Source organism: Takifugu flavidus, chromosome 1 (assembly GCF_003711565.1).
Source record: "Takifugu flavidus isolate HTHZ2018 chromosome 1, ASM371156v2, whole genome shotgun sequence".
In the NCBI taxonomy this organism is placed as follows: domain Eukaryota; kingdom Metazoa; phylum Chordata; class Actinopteri; order Tetraodontiformes; family Tetraodontidae; genus Takifugu; species Takifugu flavidus.
This window is the reverse complement of record NC_079520.1, coordinates 17,004,859-17,018,407: the sequence shown is the minus strand read 5'-3', so window position 1 is coordinate 17,018,407 and position 13,549 is coordinate 17,004,859. Positions and strand designations below refer to the sequence as shown.

At 47.7% G+C, this 13,549-nt stretch overlaps 1 protein-coding gene across 3 annotated transcripts in view; it reads right to left on the bottom strand.

The window, feature by feature from the left end:
- Positions 1 to 5,263, bottom strand: part of ntn2 (netrin 2) — a 35,946-nt gene extending 30,683 nt beyond the window's left edge. For 2 of the 3 annotated variants that reach the window (XR_008951747.1, XM_057041012.1), the window contains exon 1: positions 3,136 to 3,447. The gene's annotated coding sequence lies outside the window, so the exon portion shown is untranslated. Of the gene's footprint in view, positions 1 to 3,135; positions 3,448 to 5,056 lie in introns of those variants that run through there. The other variant, XM_057041017.1, reaches the window with a different exon arrangement.
- Positions 5,264 to 13,549: the final 8,286 nt, after the last annotated feature.

Genomic DNA, 13,549 nt, shown 5'->3' with positions numbered 1-13,549 from the left:
TGATGTGTAACTGTGAGTGATCTGAGCCAGTAGCAGCAGCAGCAGAGCAGCAGTAGCAGAACAGCAGCAGCAGCACAGTAGCAAAACAGCAGCAGCAGCAGCAGCAGCAGCAGCAGCAGCAGCAGCAGCAGCAGAAGCAGAAGCAACAGCAGCAGCACAAGCAGAAGCAACAGCAGCAGCAGCAGAAGCAGCAGCAGCAGCAGCAGACAACAGCAGCAGCAGCAGTAGCAGCAGCAGCAGCAGTAGTAGCAGCAGCAGCAGCAGCAGCAGAAGGAAGCAACAGCAGCAGCAGCGGCAGCAGAAGCAGAAGCAACAGCAGCAGCAGCAGAAGCAACAGCAGAGCAGCAGCAGCAGCGCAGCGGCAGAAGCAACAGCAGCAGCAGCAGCAGAAGCAGCAGCAGCAGCAGCAGCAGCAGCAGCAGCAGCAGAGCAGCAGCGGCAGCAGAAGCAGCAGCAGCAGCAGAAGCAACAGCAGCAGCAGCAGCAGCAGCAGCAGAAGCAGCAGCAGCAGCAGCAGAAGCAGCAGCAGCAGCAGCAGCAGCAGCAGCAGCAGCAGCAGCGGCAGAAGCAACAGCAGCAGCAGCAGCAGCAGAAGCAGCAGCAGCGGCAGCGGCAGCGGCAGCAGCGGCAGAAGCAGAAAAGCAGAGCAGCAGCAGCAGCAGCGGCAGAAGCAACAGCAGCAGCAGCAGCAGCAGCGGCAGCAGCGGCAGCAGCAGAAGCAGAGCAGCGCAGCAGCAGCAGCAGCAGCGGCAGCAGCAGAAGCACAGCAGCAGCAGCAGCGGCAGCAGCGGCAGCAGCAGCAGCAGCAGCAGCAGAGCAGCAGCAGCAGCAGCAGCAGCGGCAGCAGCGGCAGCAACGGCAGCAGCAGCAGCAGAGCAGCAGCAGCAGCAGCAGCAGCAGCAACAGCAGCAGCAGCAGCAGCAGCAGCAGCAGCAGCAGCAGAGCAGCAGCAGCAGCAGCAGCAGCAGCAGAGCAGCAGCAGCAGCAGCAGCAGCAGCAGCAGCAGCAGCAGCAGCAGCAGAGCAGCAGCAGCAGCAGCAGCAGAGCAGCAGCAGCAGCAGCAGCAGCAGCAGCAGCAGCAGCAGCAGCAGGAGCAGCAGCAGCAGCAGCAGCAGCAGAGCAGCAGCAGCAGCAGCAGCAGCAGCAGCAGCAGCAGAGCAGCAGCAGCAGCAGCAGCAGCAGAGCAGCAGCAGCAGAGCAGCAGCAGCAGCAGCAGCAGCAGCAGCAGCAGCAGCAGAGCAGCAGCAGCAGCAGCAGCAGCAGCACAGTGGTCCTTCGGTCCTTTTGAAGAACCAGCCAATCATAAGTCATTCAGTGTCTGCTGTGTGTATCCAGATCAGATAGCGATAGCTGCTATGGATGTATGGAGAGCCGTGGACCTCACACACAGACATCCTCCTCTGCATCTGGAGGAAGTGTGTGGCTGACACATGCGGGCCTCGCAGGGTGCAGGGAGCGGCAGGATGAGACATGTGAGCCAACCCCCCCCAGATCCTCTCTGTGCGCTGAGAGCCCAACATGGGGTGTTGTGCCGTTGAATGACAGGTATTTTAACAGGAAACTTAAGCGTGCACACACACACGCGCACACACACACATGCACACACACACAATTTGTCACTCTAAGACAAAACACACGACCACTTAAGTCAGCACAAGAGCAGTGTTTTAACTTCTGTCTCACCTCGGAGGAGGAGACAGTGGATTTCTGAGTGTCTGACTGTGTAATGTGGGTATTTACACACCACATCCATCTCCAGGCATCAAACCGCAACATTAATCTGCCATTCAAGAGGGGTGTTAGACTGTGGAATGAGTGCCAGAGGCAGATAGGACGGCCCCTGCTGCACAGCTGTAATAAGAAAGCTTGATTTGATCCCTGGGTTCACAGACAGTCTCACCAGCAAGGTTATTGGTTCAGTATTACAGAAGAATAACTAGGTGGAAGGTACAAAAGTGAAGAACAGGGAGTGACTACTAAGGTGAGAGTTATCCCTTAACTCTGCACCGTCAAAATGTTGAAGCCACAGAAGGAAAATATACTGGAGATGTTGATTTTACACACTGTGTGAGTTCTGAGGAATTGTTTTTACATTCAGCAGAAGAAGCACACGCACATAAAACCAGCACTTCGGTGGCTCTGGGTTGGTTATCAGGTCATGTGTCTTCAGGTGAGCCTGAATCTGCCTCTGCTGTTCTGTTATTGATCACTGAATTGTTTGGTTAATTTGGGTAATAGGGAAATTTGGGAAATACCAGCAAATAGGGGGGGAAAACTCCTTAAAATATCAGGTGAATGCACAGTTTTCTTCTAACTGCAACTTTGGCATCATATCTGACCTTAGTGAGCAGAAGGAACCACTGATGCCTTCATGGACTTATTCAGCAGAGTGAGAAGTAGGTCAAGTGGGTGACACTGTTTCAGTCTGCAATATTTAGGATAAGGGGTTCAGGCCTCTCTTGTCTCTGCTTATGAGGGGAAAACAGATTAAATCCAAAAGGGCGGAGCTGCTTCTGGCTGTCAGGCTTTTGTTTCCGGTTACCTTCACCACTGAAATGGTTCCAGAGAAGCTGTATGATAATGTACAATTAAAAACATCAGAACTCCCGTCAACACAATACCATATTAAACCATCAGAGGAATCTAGAAAATTTCCTCTTAAAATAAAAACTAAAATTTTGAAGAGCAAGATATTTCAAAGAAACAAATGTTGAGCTTAATTTGGCGTCTGGATTCCCAGCTCACTGACTCAGGGAGACAATCACTGGCATGTAAATTGGATTCGATTTTCTTTTATTATTGTTCTTGTAATTAATAGTAGTAATACTATTAGTATTATTATTGTTCTCTTGTCGGTAGGATTCCCACTTGCAGGCTGAGGAGATGAACACCTGTCCGTGACCTGTGCGCCAGCGCAGCGATCTTCCAACCACCCAAACACCAGTCAGGGAAACTTCAGTCAGTTCTTGACTGTCATTTTGTCAGAACAATTATCAATCAAGACCTCTGGAACAATCAGAACAGAAGCGCCCTCACTTCCTATTTCAGATATGGGATCAGTAAAACTGAAATCTAATCGCCACGAAAACAACGCGAAACGCGCGTAAGACTCAGAGAGAGCGATTAGAAACTTACCCAGTCAAGCTGTGAATTTACAAATATGTCTCCTGAGATCCACGACAATTAATGTGCGGCGTACTCTTCGGTCAGAAACTGTCCTCCCCGAGTGCTCAACTGTCTCCGGCTTCTTCCCGTCGCTTCGTTCTTTCCCTCAAGGACCAGAGAAACGCGCTAATCAGAGGTGAGGGGACACCACGGAGGAGCGCAGCCATCCGCCCCCGAAGCAGAAACCAAGTGAAAACTGTCCCGAACTGCCATGGGTTGTAAAGCGAACCCGAAATAGGCTACTCCCCATTAAAATCAAACCCAGATTTCCCCAACTCGTGGATGAGCGGGAGAGAGAGAGAGAGAATGTGTGTGTGTGTGTGTGTGTGTGTGTGTGTGTGTGTGGTGTGTGTGTGTGTGTGTGTGTGTGTGTGAGAGAGAGAGAGAGAGAGAGAGAGAGACAGAGAGAGAGAGAGAGAGAGAGAGAGAGGCAAATGTTCGCTGCGCTTTGGTGAGGCGTTCAGATTTAAAAGTGAAGGCTAATTACACACAAACGTAAAACAACAACGAACCCGGATAAGTTGGTTCGGCAACACAACTGGACTCACTTCCTCAGCACTCTCGCTCCTCACGCCTCACGCACTCGTCTTGCCTGAGCCGCCCGCACAGAGTGGCCGCCGCGGCGCGCAGCCATATGGCGCTCGTAATGAGAGCGCAACGCGGAACCTGTTGAAACGGAGCAGGGACCTATAGCGGGGCTCCGGGGGCCACAGAAACGAGAGGCAGATGCAGAATGTTATAACTTATTAATCCTCATAATTGTTCAAGACATATTGGACATATTACCCGAAATGCTGACATTTTACCACTATTATAAGAAAAGTAAACAGCGCGTTATGGTTTGCATCCTGTGGACCTTCTTTTGTGCGTGTGAGTTATAGAGTATATGTGACTATGTGCCATTCATAAGGCATTAGGCTGCTCCTCATCTAAAGGTAGAGCAGCTGTCGAACAGGAAATCTCGGGCTGAGTGGGGGGGTTGCCTTTTGGACGAGGAATTAGAGCAAATGTGAGTATTCTGAGTTGGATTTTTTCTTGGTTGAGGATTAACTTCGTCAGTGCGCACACGCGTTCTGTTCCTTCAGAAGGCCAGCAGCAGTCTCATGTGGAGTCTCTACGGGCAACGTTTGCGCCGTGTGTTTGGGCAGGTGCCGTCTGTTATTCAAGCATCGTGGTCGATCACCTACCCCATCCCCTCTCCACCGCCCCGCTGTAAGCTGATCAACATTCCTCCCGTATTTACTGTACCATCCTCTGGGGGGACACGCCGCCCGGGCCCGGGCCGGTCCGGCCCAGGACGGAGCTCTGTAGCTTTACGCTCACACAAACGACGCTTAAAAAAAAAAAAAAAAGAAGCAAATGCCGCATCTGAAACAGATGAACACGCACGTTCATGGAGCACCTGCAGCCGATGCTAATTAATGGTGTCAGTGACAGTTAATGGGTTTGGATACCGGAGGGAAATGTGTGCCAGATTTAGCAGGAAAATGGGCTAAAATGGAAAAAGTCAATCAAACTCGAGCCAGGGCGAGATGGGTTGTGGTGCCACATTTTTTTCCCCCTTTGTTAACTGATCATTTTAATTCAGGAAACCTGCAACCTACATTTTTGGTCTATTATTCCTCCTTTTGAATCTCGGGCCTCGTGTCCAATTTTGGTTCCATGAGCCTTTATTTTGTACTTCTACGGTTCACTAATCCAGGTCATAGATCCCGTCCCAATCTAACCAGCATAGACGAGTTTTAATGTTTATGAAATACAAAATAAAATAGATTTTGCTGGAATCTGAAGATCAGATTGAGCCTCTCTCCAGTCATCCACAGCAGAAAATCGTAAAAGACACAATAAAAGAATGAAAGGAAACAAGAGCAACAATAGGCAACACACTCACTGGCTGTCAGTGGACTCTCAGGCGGGGAGCTCTCCTCGGTCCTCTAGTTGTTGCACTTGGAACACTTGTCTGATTTTGTCTGGTACAACAAGTCTCAGCGGTGCGTCTGCTCACGACCCCGGGGCTTCAGAGCTGGGCTCCCTGCAGCAGACACCCTGGAGAAAATGCTTTTTCCTCGCTTCATGTTTTTTTTCGCACCCCTGCTGCTCAGCGCAGGATGAGATGCTTACCTTGTCCGGGTGGGGGCGAAAACTGCTACCTGGTGTTAAACGGGGAGCAAGCGCCCTCTTGTGGATAAGCGCCGTTATTATCCAACTATCTAAATTAAGGTTTATGGTCAACCAAAATAATTCCTACTGATGTCAGGGTTGATCTTGAGTTTTTACTTTATCTTGTAAAATTTTCTCAGTCTCAGTATTTATGAGGTTTTGGCATCATTGTGCTGCTAAATCTGTTTTCACAGTGTTTGGAAATGTCTGGACTTAAAAGGACATTTACTGTTTTTTTTAATAATAGTTCATCTTCATTTACACCAGTCTAACACATAAGAAAAATAATTTATTCTTTTCAACAAGGTTTCTTTATGTTTACCTATAATAAATATACAGTCAGCAGTACAAATGAACATGATAATATTCAACACTTGAACTGTCAGCACACTTAACAGATTCCAAATGCAGTTACATGATAAATGAAGCTTCTCTCATTGTGGCACCTTTATTACTCAGAAAAAAACAAAACCCTGCAATGTTGTTCAGATCCCTGCTGATGCCCTTCCGTTCAGCAGTCAAAGTGTTTGGCTGCACAGTAAAAGCAGCACATCCTATATCCATATGTCCTTACAGTCAGGGGTAGCGGAGTGGGCCAAACATGGACAGAGTGGAACCCTGTGGACTGTTAATTAGATGTCTGCTGGTGAGGTGAGGGTTACAGCAGGGATTGAGGAAGAAAAATAGCTTAAAACAGCAAGAAGAGTGCGCTCAGAATGTACTTGAACTGTCATTGACTTCCTATGTTAAGATAAACAGCTCAAGCGCCTCTCAGCAGACCCTCAGGATCAAGCAACAGGCAGCAGGAGGCTCCGATTGGTTACTCTCCCTCTGCCGACTCATCTTAAGTCAGGACGACATGTTGGCGTTATTGTATGCAACCTTTCAGACGCTCCCTCACTGCTCAGGTGCCACTTCACCTCAGAGCCTGTGGATCAGCGGTGTGTGTGTGTGTGTGTGTGTGTGTGTTGTGTGTGTGTGTGTGTGTGTGTGTGTGTGTGTGTGTGTGTGTTTTCAGGCACAATGTTGCTGTGAGATGTGTGTACATGAAGAAACAGAGGTATCGATGACTCTCATGCCGGGATTATCCATCCATCCATCCATCCATCCATCCATCCATCCATCCATCCATCCATCCATCCATCCATCCATCCATCCATCCATCCATCCATCCATCCATCCTTCTAGCTTTGGTCATCTCACTCTGATGGCTTAACTTCAAAGATTAAATTATATTAAAGGAGTGGACCAGGCGGCAACTGGTAACACACACACTGTGTGTGTGTGTGTGTGTGTGTGTGTGTGGTGTGTGTGTGTGTGTGTGTTCTGACCATCAGAAAAAAAGAAAGGTTGCTTGGTATAAGTAGTGTTATTACATATATGTATGCATGCCTGTGCATTGAAGAGATGGGGAGGGGGTGTGTTGGTTCAGGTACCTCTCTGGTGGTATTTAGACCCTTCATTTGTGTGGAATCCAGCATCATTATCCCAAAGTGTTGCCAGCTGGAAGTGCTTGGGAGTTCCCATTTGAACTCTATGTGTGTTCTGAAGATGTGGAGAGAGCAAGAGAGACGTAACGCTCTAATGAAAGCCCACGTTCTGGTTCTCATTCCGCCTTGATATTCATGAGCCCCAGGATCTGGCACTGTCTCGTCCATTAACTAATAAATTACACGGCCACAACAATGCCACCACAAAGCTATAGAGTTATGAATTACTGATAATCCAGGGAGCTGGAAGTGGATGATGATAAAGATTCCCTATAGGTGCACTGATAATAAATAATGGTCCAATACATCTGCAAACAATTATAAGAATCATTTGAATGTCTTGACATTTCCCGCTTGTCTAATTCCATCAACATCTAAGTGGTAATTATTAGCCTTTTTGATTAGTGTGTGATCATTCAGTATATGCACTAAAACATTAAAGGGATTCTCTGGGTCTCTCAGGACGTCTGAAATAATCCCCCCAGAGGATGAGCTTCATCCCAGTATGGGAGGCAGCCACGCTGCTGCAGACAACAGCCATATTGTCAACAAAAATAAAAATTCGGGATCACCATCAGATTGGTTTGGGGGAACATAGTAAATCTCTTTTTAAAAACATCTTTAAAAATGACAGAAGATCTTCATGTGGCCCCACACGCAAATATAATACCGCCTTAACCACTAGATGACAGTGTTGGACTATGTTGGTGTGTCTCCTACCTGTTTCAGGGTTTTTTAATAGGTCAAAACTGACTGAAGTCATATTTTTTAATCGATAAATGATCCAAAACTTCAGGATCAAATAACTGAAGGTCCACTTTTGCAGCGGAATCTTGCTGGTTTTCCATCCAGGTGATAGATTCACATTTCAGTCCATCCTCACTAACTATGGTATCTATGATCAATTATAGGATTTAAGCATAGAACATGTTTATTTTTTGCTTTTGGGATATTTTGTGCAGCCGTAAAGAGAAGCACCAGTCCCGTTTCTTAAAGGATGCTTCGTCTGAACAATATTAGATGAGCACAACGACTGGTGCAACTGGGAAAATACTACTAGTCAGAATTTTGAAGACTTTTGCCACATTTTACTTGCTTTAAATATTAAAGCAGTACAATAAGTGATAGAAGGAAGGGTGTTCTGCATGTTGTAGGTAGCAACATTTAGGTTACCACTATGGGAAATTTGCTGGAGAACGGTGCAGCCAATTAGCACATTGTCTTGCTGGATGTGGTCTCCTTGGGCGTAATACGAACCGTTCCTAAATGAGACTAAATGCCCTCTGATTCAAACAACTTCATAGTGGTGTTCCCATGAGGTCAACCCTCATGCAATCTGAGCTGAAAAGCATCCCATTTGGCTTTCTCTTTACATTCGGACCCTATTGACAAGTGCATGCAGGCCGGCACACACACTCAGAGGAACCGGCCCCCTCACAGCCTGAACCTCTATAGCCGTATATGTCCATTCCCTAATTGGTGGTTCTTCTTTCAAAGGAGTGATTATGTGTGTATGTGTTTAGAGGCGTCCTGTGTGCAAGGCGTCTCGATTCGGTCCATCTCCAACGCCAGAGGGGACAAAAGAGGCACCCGTTCCTAGTTTCAGGGCGAGGGGCCGTTGACACCAATAAATCCCCCCTTCTACTTCCTCCCCAGTGTGTTGGGGTTATGTCAGGAATGTCCTAGGTCCCATTGTCCCCTGGTGCTCTGTTTTTGGTAACCCATCACCAAGCATTCTCTGCTGCTCACAGCGCCTCCTCCCTCCCCCTCGCAGCCCAACACACATGCATGGGCACACACGCACGCACAAACCCACAGGCACAAACACACCCCCTGGGCAGTGTGTCCCTTGGTCCCTAACTCTGAATAGACCACCTCGGCTGAATACGACAGACAGGCAGGCGTCAGGACATCAGGTTCATCAAGTCAAGCACGGTGACTGAGCGAGCAAAACACAGCCGGTTATTTTCACCTGTTTGCTACGGGAGAAAGAAGATAAAACAAAGGCTTCAGTGTCTTTGACTCTATTCTGTCCTCTGGGGTCGACTACATGACCATCGTTGAATGTTTATACTCACATATCAGCAATTAGTGATCTTCCAAGACGGATTTTGAGATCATTTTTTTAACCGTCATTTACCTTTGTGAATGGTTTTAAAGAACCAGCTGGACCCTCTGAAGCATTTTGCATCTTAGTCATTAAGCAGAGGCTGCTGTTACACAATCAAGCCACCATGCAACTGAGGCTTCTGTGAATAAAATACAACTTAACAGCTGTGGAGAGGGAGTGAAGAGGGATGCAACCAGGAGAGGAGAGAGGAGGTGGGAAGAGATAGAAGGAGAAGATAAGTGCTGTTAGGAGAGCAGGTGCTGTCAGAAGAGCTGTGTCTATTCAAGTAAGCTCTTGAAGACACAGCTCTCATTCATCTAATCAAAAAGGCAAGAAAACCCATTTAAACAATAATAAAACTGGATAATTCAGCATTTCTCAGTGGACTAATATTGTCAGATTGCTTTTTTTTATTCGTTGAATCTAAACAGTCAGTTGCTGTTCCATGCTGCTCAAGCAAAGTACAATAATAATAATAATAATAATAATAATAAATAATAATAATAATAACAATAATAATCTGTGTGTTTTGCTGTATCTTGGAGCTCCAGCACATTCAGTCCCACATGACTGTCTACAGTTGTTGCAGGTCCTGCCTTCAGCCATGGTGACACACACTCTTCTTGTGACTTATTTTTAGCTTACCTGATCCATTGACTTCAGGCAGAGCAGAGCTGAGATCACATTCAGTTGCTGCTGCTTCCTCACATCACCTGGCTGCACTGGACGCCAAATACCAGAGGTCTGGCTTGTTTGGTGGGTGAGACTTTGCGTGTGTGCGTGTGTGTTTGTGAGTCTGCGACAGAGGGAGGGAGGGAGCAGAAGGAGTAGGTGGGTTGTACACATGTTACGAAGTGAGGCGCCATTGCGGCCTAAAAAACTATTAGGCTCTGTAAATACACACTGTGGTGAAAGTAAACATTCTCAGCATGCCATCTAGGCGCACAGAGGGGTACTGGGAGACAGCCGCCGGACAGGCTGCGAGGGGGAGGTGTGTGTGTGTGTGTGTGTGTGTGTGTACAGCAGCAAACAGTCTGCTGAGAGGAGATAGAAAATATAGATTTAAATTAGAGGAAAATGTATATGTGTGTGTGTGTGCGTGCGTGCGTGTGTGTGTGCACTACACTAAATCCATTGTAAACAATCAGAATAAGTTTCCCAGCATGCATCTCTAGGATATCAGGACCCGTCTGGAAACACCTAGGTTTGCACACTATCCTAAGATTCTGTGTGTGTGTTAAAGAGATAACTGGAAGTTGGGGAAAGAGGGGGCGGGGGGGCGGGGGGGTCCCACAATTTGTCTCCCATTTGAAGTACTAGGTTCCTGGATACTGTTTGATAGAGTCATGATAGCAAAGTCAGTCGCGTTTAAAAGCCGACTTTAATTCCCAGACGTAACACTTCAGCAATCACAGTCTTAACAAACATTTCCTGACTTGGGGGGGGGAGTTGAATCGGGATAAAACGGAAAATTGGGCTGCCCACTGATGGGCACAGAGCAGCAACCGCGATGGAAATGGGAGAAAGCTGATGTAACCATGGAAACAGAGCTCAGAATATGGACTATTCCCAGGCCTGCAAGCACTGCCACATACGGCTCTATTTTTAGGCCTGGGTTTGGGTTCATTATATCTGTTACACCTAAGAAGATAATCAAATCTGAGTACAGAAAGGTGACACAGCTGGACAGAATCTGCCTGGAGAATTCCTGCATACATTTGCAGTCAGACGTGACTGCTGCATGGCTGTAATGGCGTGCTCTAGAGCTGATGGCAGGTCCACCTCAGGGTGGTCAGTCCATCCTGGAAGAGTCTCACAGCAAAGGGAGTGAGGGAGATACAAACATGTTTAAAAAACACTAAAAAAAACGCATATTTTGGAGCATAAGTCAAGGACTCCTGCTGGCGTAGCGCCGTGGACGCACGCCACTTAGCTTCGACTCTCTCTGGGGTCGACAGTCTGGCTGAAAGGAGGGTATCATCAGCAGGGACTCTGCAACAGACGTGCGTGCGCGTGCGGGCGTGTGCGTGGCGGACTGACAGACAGATGGAGACAAGGGTCTGTGGCTGTAAGTAAGACCCAAACCCCATAGTTTTAAAAGCCAGTGAGTCAGCACTGCTGAGGTTATTGATGATGACAGGGTATTAGATGGAGCACCGAGGGGAGGGATCTCACACACACTCTCTCTCTCTCACACACACACACACACACAAACAGACACACACATTCTGCCTCTAGCTGTGCATGCTTATTTCCATGCTCTTTATTCTCTCTCTTCCTCTCTCTCTCTCTTTCTGTGTGTACGTGCACAGGTACGGGATGTTTCCTTGAAGGATTTCCTTGAATCGCCACAGACCTTTTGCCGCACTCTGATGCATTCCAGTCATTCCCAATCAGACCACAATGCTCAGCAATAATAATTCATTCCCATTAGGAGACACAACCTCTCCATCATCCGTGCCAAACCCTCCTCCCTCCTTCCTCATCCTAATTGTCTCCAGGCTCTTACTTAAAACCCCTATAGGCAGCAAACACGTATGTGTTTGAATATACCGAGTGACATTTATTACCGTTATGGATTGATTGCATCCCAGAGGCATTCTGTGATGAATGTGGAGACACATGGCAACTGTATCGGCCTCCGAGGATTTGAAGGTTTGAAAGTCCTCCTGACATTGATGCAAAGAATTCTTCTCAGCTTCTCTCTTCTCTCCAGGTTCAACAACTCTCTGCTGGATGGTCTCTTTGCAGCCATAAATCGACTTCAAGAGAATTTCAGGATGACACTTTATGATTTGTTGTTGAATGAAAGCAAGGATTTTATGAATGGCGCACAGCTCTGAAGACAGGAGGCCTCTGACTGTTCTGTTCAGGATTGGCCCCCTTCTTCCCCTGATGGAAGAGGGAAAAGCCACAGGGTCCATATTTAACCTATAACCATGCTGGATGCTCCTATGTGGATTCAACAGTTTTCTATTTCTAGGATGGTATTCATTTAGTGGATGTGCAGGGGATTTGAGCACGACGAGCCAAATGTCAGCTTATCTAATCAGACAGCATTTTAGACACTGATGAGCTTTTAAATAGAGCACCATGAGAGGACCTGATTATACCAATTATTTCATTTAATGAACACACCCCGCTGAGAGGATTCCGTTTGTCTGAGAGGAGGAGATGCTTAATTATCTGGAATCTTTTGCAGGACCACCTGTAGGTCCCTACTTTGGAACCAGAGATCCGTCCGCCTGGCAGGCTCTGTTTCTAAAAGGTGCGCACCTAACTGGCTGGAGCCAGGGCGGCGTATTGCCTTTCGCACGCTTCTAAAATACTCTCCGGGCAGAGCCTGAAAGGGTTACTGTTTCCCAAAGTGCCTCATTCTACGCAGTCGAGAGGGGGCGGCTGAGTGGCGCCGTCGAGTCAGAGACGCAGTTTCTAAAAACCCCGAGACATCATCAAGAAAGAAGCTGACAGTAAGGAAAGCCGCCCCTCCCCGCCTCTCTTCCTCCGCCGCCTCCTCCTCCTCCTCCTCCTCGCTGGCATGCCGCCGTTTTTCTCCTCTCCTTACCAAATTCCCTCAGTGGTTCTGTCACAATAACCGGGCGGCAAGTGTCAAATCCAGCTCTGACCGCAAAACACAAATCACTTAAACTCGCACACGATGCGCTCAGTGGAAACACTACACACGCTTATTTTAGCTTTCAGACATGCAGTCATGCACTGTTTAAGCCCATGATTGTATTTAAAGTATAATATAAACACCACAACCCCCCCTCACCACCGCTCTAATGGGACTTAATGTCCCTGCGCGTCTCCAGCGCGTTAAATTGGCCACATCTCTCTGACTCGCAGACAGCGCAGCCACGCTCTCCAATTAATAGTCTGGCAACCTCAGGAACAGTTGACCATTGTTTTATGGGCTTTGTGTTCTTTACTCTCTCCCTCTACGGCGTTCAGACTTGAACAGGCGCCGGTCTGCTTCAGTCCACCTCTGTAGAAATACCTCAGTGGAACTTGCGTGGAGCTTCCAGAGTAAAAAAGCGCAGACCCCGGACGCCACCGACTCGCGCGTATGTACGCAGGGCAGTTAATCATCTGCTCGTGTTTGAAATGTTTGAATCATATTTTATCCGTTATGTTAACACCTCGAAGCCCTGAAACGAGCCTGTGCGCAGGCGGGGTGGATGGATGTGCGTGGCCCCTCTCTCCGTCTCATACTGAGACAAAGCCAGTTCCGCGGAGGCGTTTGAGGTATGCGCTGCGCATTACGCGGCGTAGTAAATCAAGCCTTTCTAAAATCACTCTGACGGCGTGGAGCGTCAGGCAGTCCGCATAGAATCACTGGGGCTTGGACTGGGACTGAGCACTTTTCGCCACCTCTTTACTGTAAAAATATCAGTTTGAAGCTTAAAAACGAGATCTGTATGATATTACTATTTCAACATTTGGATACCTTTTGCAGATGAACCATCATTTGGATCATAAATTCTCAGGCATTCCTCAGCCATCGGAGGAATGAGCTGACAAAGAAATAAACGGACTGAATAAGCCAAAAGTGTCGAGACGATATTTTTTACAGTGTACACGCCCCTCTGGACATTTCCAAGCAACATGGTTTGACACTAAG